This window comes from Bufo gargarizans, chromosome 3, assembly GCF_014858855.1.
Source record: "Bufo gargarizans isolate SCDJY-AF-19 chromosome 3, ASM1485885v1, whole genome shotgun sequence".
Classification (NCBI taxonomy): Eukaryota; Metazoa; Chordata; class Amphibia; order Anura; family Bufonidae; genus Bufo; species Bufo gargarizans.
Genome location: NC_058082.1, coordinates 493776309 through 493782366, shown reverse-complemented (window position 1 = coordinate 493782366; position 6058 = coordinate 493776309). Strand labels below are relative to the sequence as shown.

General features: G+C 49.5%; 1 protein-coding gene across 1 annotated transcript in view; it reads left to right on the top strand.

Annotated features, from left to right (window-relative positions):
* Window positions 1–395: 395 nt before the first annotated feature.
* PAFAH1B1 (platelet activating factor acetylhydrolase 1b regulatory subunit 1) overlaps window positions 396–6058 on the top strand; it is a 62249-nt gene continuing 56586 nt past the window's right edge. The window contains exon 1 of the mRNA XM_044283844.1: window positions 396–820. The gene's annotated coding sequence lies outside the window, so the exon portion shown is untranslated. The remainder of the gene's footprint in view (window positions 821–6058) is intronic.

Sequence of the window (6058 nt, the reverse complement as noted above, 5' to 3'; positions counted from 1 at the left end):
ACTCTGTTGTTTGTGCGTATCCGCGGCTGGTGTATTCTGTTTTCCACATAGACTTCATTGGTGTTGTTAAAACACACCAAAAATCAGAACCAAAAAACGCACTGAAAACTGCTAACACACCCATGCCATGTGAAGGTAGCCAGAGGTCCCTGACTAATACACCTCTATGAGCAGTCCCTCATCACGTGACATCAGCACAGCTGCTCTGCACAACAACTAGCCTATATAGATTACCTACACCTTGTTTTGAAGGCAGTCACATACGCGCATGCGCCTCTCTCCTTCCCTGCGTCACTGCCTATTGTCAGCCCTCCCTCCTCAAGTTCTCTCCCGCCGTCCACGCCTAGACAGCAGCAGACCCCGGCGCGCCTGCGCGCCTCACTAGCTCCGCCTACCCTTTCTCCCATCCCTTGGAGCCGGCCGGTCGCTCCCTCCTCCCCTACAGCGGTTGATATGACGTCACCGCGCTGCTGAGCTCCGTTTCGTTGACAGCGCGGCGGCGGCTGCCCTGAGTGCCCGGCGGAAGGGACAGTCAGAAAAAGGAGGCGGAAGATACCGACTCGGGCGTTCCGTGCTGGAGGGTTTATCGCTTGAGGAAAATAACGAGCTGAGGGTCTTGTTTGGCGCCTCACCGCCCCCTCCCCTTCGTGCCCAGCCCTTTTATCGCCGTTTTTCCCACACATCTGTATCTGCTTGCTGGTTGTGTATAGACGAGGCCGCCGCTCCCCCGCCTTTCCGAAGACCTTTCCTGAGGAGCAGTCCCTGGGCCGGGAGAGGCCGCCGCTCGTCACCGCGCTGTGTGCTCGGATGACTCCCCCCGGTAAGTGCCTGGCTCGGTCTATGTAACGTGTATGTCACCGTGAAGGACGGAGAGGGCAGGCCGGGCCTGCTCCTGACGATGTGAGCGCCGCCGCCGCCTCCCCTCCTTCATCTTCTTCTCTCCTCTCCCTCTCAAAATGGCGGCCAGCCGTTACTGCTTACACACCGCAGGGGGCTGCTGGGAAGGAGGCTGGGGGGCTCTCCGCTGCTCTGGGGGGGTGGGGGGAGATGCTGGGGCGCGGCGCTGCCCGGGGTGTGGGAAGCCGCATCTGCAGTGTGAACAGGGCACATCCCTGCTGGTGAGCCGGCCTCCTGCCCGGGCTGACAGGATTGTCATTGACAGGACATTGGGGGGGCGGACAGGTCCTGTGACTGTCAGATTGTGTCCTCTGCCCACTTACCTCTGTAACATATGTTACCTGGGGGAGGGGCACCTACACCCCCCTCCGGATTCTCATGTATTATTGTTAATGGCAACATTTTATGACAAATGTCTGCCCTGATGTGAGGCGTCTTCTGTACTGCGCTGCAGCCTGTGCAGGTGCCATATTGCTAGCAATGACTCTGCTTATTGAGGGACATTTGTGGGGGCGCTCTACCCTTACTGTGATTATCTGACGTGGGTGGGTTTACCTTAACAATAACACCGGTGCCTGGATTCGGGCCTCGCGTTGGGGGCGACCTCAGAGTATTGGGGATCGGACACGTTTTAGGAGGCCACCCATGCAGTGCTTGTGCCCCCCCATACATCAGCACTTGCCGTAATCCACACTGTTGCTTGTCCTGGAGATGTCAGAGGCGGGGGGTGGGAGATGGCTGAATCACGGCTAGGTGTGTGGCTGTGCACACCCTTGTTTTATACAGGGCTTATAGCCTCCCGTCATGGGGGCGATGCTGGGAATCTACCCAGGGGCTGGATTGCTTCACTACTGGGGTTGGGGGGACGCCCCCCCCCCCCCTCCCTTTAGAGGGATGCATTGAATAAACCAGTCCTGGTAACGAATGCTGCTGGTGGGATAGCAGGATGGATGCTGCACAGACTGGGTGGAGTAGCTGAGGATCACCGAGGACTATTATCTGCTAGGACACGCTCCCGGTGCACCCACGGACGTGAGATTAACGGCACCTACCAAACCACCTAAAGGCGCACTTGTGTTTTGCATGTTGCATCCCATATGGGCACTTGTTGGATGCCTGGCAATGCCATGGCACATCTCCATCCTATGCTTGATATAATAATAATAATATGTATTTATATAGCACCACCATATTCCACAGCGCTTTACAAATTCCTAGGGTTCATGTACAAAACAAAAGTAACTGGCTAATATGCAGCCGAAACACTAGGAGTCAGGGCCCTGCTCGCAAGAGCTTACAATCTATGAGGCTATCCCTATGCCCACCTGTTCAGTGCCCGTTGAAGTGAACTTTGAGGTTTTAGGTTTTCGTGGCAGGTTTTGCCAGGAGAAAGACTTTCCGGCCGTGTGACGTGCCCTCTTTTGAGTAGTCTGTACAGAGGTGGCACTCTGCTGAGGTGGGTTCTATGCCATGTGTCCATCTTCCAGGCTCTGCAGCACCATGTGACAATGACAGTCCATTGTTGCGGTGCTTTGAAGAATTCCCAGGGCATTTTTTTTTTCCCTCCCCTTTTGTTTTACCCGGTGTTGCGGTATGTCTGTGTGCAGCATTTTCCGGGGGTAACATCTGCCGGGGGGCCGCTCGCCTCATTCTTTGTCTTATTGCTTGCCACTCCTACAATGCAGTGCTTGTGGAAGGCTTTGAAACTTCTCTATTGCATCATTCTGGGTCTGTGCTGGACCCTGGCAGGTTGGCATCTGATAAGTTTCTTTACTTCCATCTTGCTTTTTGCTGTTAGACTGTGATTTCTCTTGTGCCAGACACAAAGGAAGTTTGACACCTGCTGTAGTGGGGTGTGATGTTCTCCTCCAGCATCTGGGCCGCCGGCTGTCTAGTAATCGAATACACCTGACATTCCTCTTATACAGTGCGGGGCTTGTTTTCTGTATGTATCTTTTATTATCTTCTTAAAACTTCATTACTTTGTTGCTTCTCAGTTTGTCAGATGTCTCTGCCTAGCTTTTTTGTTTTAGGGAGAGTTCACATCACCGTTTATTTTTCCGTATTTCTTATACTTTAGAAGAACAGAAAAATAAAGAAAAAAGTATCCTTAAAATTAAAACTTGGGCATCCGTTAAGCCTTACTGCTGAAAGTAGTACGTTCCCCTCCGCCTGGACTGGCTGCGGATCGTCCACTGTGGTCCTGACCGGATGTGCTCCTGAGTCTCCCCGTCCAGCCACATAATGTAAAATAAACTTTAAAGGGCTTCTGTCATCAGGAACGTGGTTATTACACTGGCTGAATTTAGCCTCAGCCGACATTAGTACTTGTCTAACAGTCTTTGTCACTTCTTTCTAGGTGCCTCCGGTTTTGGGAAAAAGGAACTTTTATTTTATGCAAATGCACCTCTAGGAGCAATGGGGGTGTTGCCCCTAACTCCTAGAGGCACCCTTCTCCCTCCTTTGGCCACACACTCATTACGTTGATTGACAGGGCCAGGCAGGATGATGCCTCTAGGAGTTGGGGGCAACACCCCCATTGCTCCTAGAAGCTCATTTGCATATTTTGTTTTTGCACCTAGAAAGAAGGGACAAAGACTATCCACTTCAGCTGATGTTGGCACTTGTCTAATGTAACCCAGTTTAAAGGGAACCTGTCACCGGGATTTTGGGTGTATAGCAACCCATGTCCTCAGCTCGATGGCCGCTAGCACATCCGCAATACCCAGTCCCCGTAGCTCTGTGTGCTTTTATTGTGTAAGAAAAACGATTTGATACATATGCAAATTACCCTGAGATGAGTCCTGTACGTGAAATGAGTCAGGGACAGGACTCATCTCGGGTTAATTTGCATATGTATCAAATTGTTTTTTTTACACAATAAAAGCACACAGAGCTATGGGGACACTGGGTATTGTGGATGGGCTAGTGGCCATCTAGCAACCCAATATCCTCAGCTCTATACACAAAATCCCAGTGACAGGTTCCCTTTAAGGCTCCATTCACACGTCCGCATCCGTTCCTCAAATTGCGGCACTGTTGCGGACCCATTCATTCTCTATGGGGACATAATGGATGCAGAGAGCACATTTCCGGAGCGCGCCCCTGATCTTCCAGTTCGCAGCTCCGGAACAAAATAGAACGTATCCTATTCTTGTCCAATTGCGGACAAGAATAGGCAGTTCTGGGGGGGTGCCACCCGGGTGTATTGTGGATCCGCAATGCTCTACGGACGTGTGAATGGAGCCTAATAACCATGTTCCTGGTGACAGAAGCCCTTTAGGACATCAGAGGCGGAAGGGGTGGGCCGGTTATTTCACGTGCTGCGTCATGGCACAGCCTGGAAATTCCATGGCTTCAGTGGCCTGCCAGTCGTCTCGCGTGACAGTGGTTCATCCATCACTATAGCAGTGTATGCGAACGTGCAGTGTGAATGAGCAGAAGGCAGGGACTATGTGATATGGATGGACACCTAGCCCAGGAATTTTAAGGCAGATTTGTGAAGACTGTTTTGGTCGCCCATAGCAACCAAGCACTGCTTTCGAATTTCCAGAACGGAATATGAAATGAAAGCTGTGCTGTGATTGGTTGCTATAGTCTGAGACTGCTCCATTCACCAGGTTACTGGATGTTCTGGGATCTTACTTCTAAGTTGCCTGTTGCAGTTTTGTGCAACTTTTTAGTTTTGAAGGTTGAGCTGCGTCTGAGTGTGAAGCAAACACTAGACCCTTCTCACTGATGCGTTCTGGAATCATGGAGTCTTTGTGAATACTGTCCCATAGAATAATACCCCAGCGTCTTTTCTTAGAACGCTGCATTGTGCTGCTTCTGTTACTCCTCCTGGAAAGATATGTGTGTTCCCGTTCCCCTTCCCATCAGGGCCCATTCACACGACCATATGTTTGCTGTCCAATGTCCACAAAATGCGGGTCTGTTCTGCAAAAATCTCTAAAATCTATTCCGTGATACTTCCGCATTTATTCTGTGTCCACAAAATACAGACTGTATGTTTGTGTGTCTTCCGTTTTTGGGGGTCCGCAAAAAAAAACAACTTTATTTTTAATAAAGGTGAAATGACGGGACCTTTTAAAGTTTGCAAACACGGATCTGCAGAATATGGTTTGTAGACATATCGTGAGGAAGGATAGTTATTGTCTCTGATCCGAAACATGTAGACTGGATTGTAACTGGCTTTTATCTGCACTGAAAAATAAAGGTAACACTTTAATCGAGCTGGACCCTTTTCTCTTTTTATTCATGGTTTGTAGATGCAACACATTCTGTATGCAATCCGCATTTTTGCAGAACCATAGACTTGAATGGGGCCACAGACCACATTTTGCGGACAAGTATAGGACATGTTCTATCTTTTATGCGGACATATGGAAGCGGATAGCACACAGTGTGCCTCTGTGCACCCTACAATCTATCAGTGGTGGTCGTGCTTGCACATTATTGGAGAAAGAGCCTGGCTCTCTGGTGGCCGGGACCGTGGAAGTGCACATAGGCCGGTGCTTTCTCCTATAGCAGGTATCCTCAAACTGCGGCCCTCCAGCTGTTGCAAAACTACAACTCCCAGCATGCCTGAACAGCCTACAGGTATCAGCCTACAGCAGGGCATTGTTGTAGTTGTAGTTTTACAACAGCTGGAGGGCCGCAGTTTGAGGATGCTTGTCCTATAGTGTGCAGGCACAGCCACAGCTGATGGATTGCAGGGTGGTTGTAACCATGGAAACTAGCAGTGTATAATGTGATAGAAAAAATTAATCCAGTCAGCAAAAGGAAGCAATATGAACAATCACAATACATTAGTCATTGTCTTGTATTACCTTTCTCTACATAATAAATGCTGTTTGCTGAAGTGAGACAGCCCCTTTAATTTCCAAAGCATCTCATATCATCAGTCAGTGAAAAACGAACCAAACATGGAAGCAACACGGAAGCTATCTGTGAGTGCGTATTTTTTCATGGACCCGTATACTATAATAGGTGTGTTTTGGTCTGTGTCACGGACCAAAGTAGTGCATGAAAAATGGAAATGTTAGCGAGGCCTAAAGAACAATAAACATTGAAACTTATAATTTTTTACAATTGTTATTAGAAGAGCTGAAGGATACCGTATTTTTTGCCCTATAAGACTCATCCCCCACCTCTGCGTCTT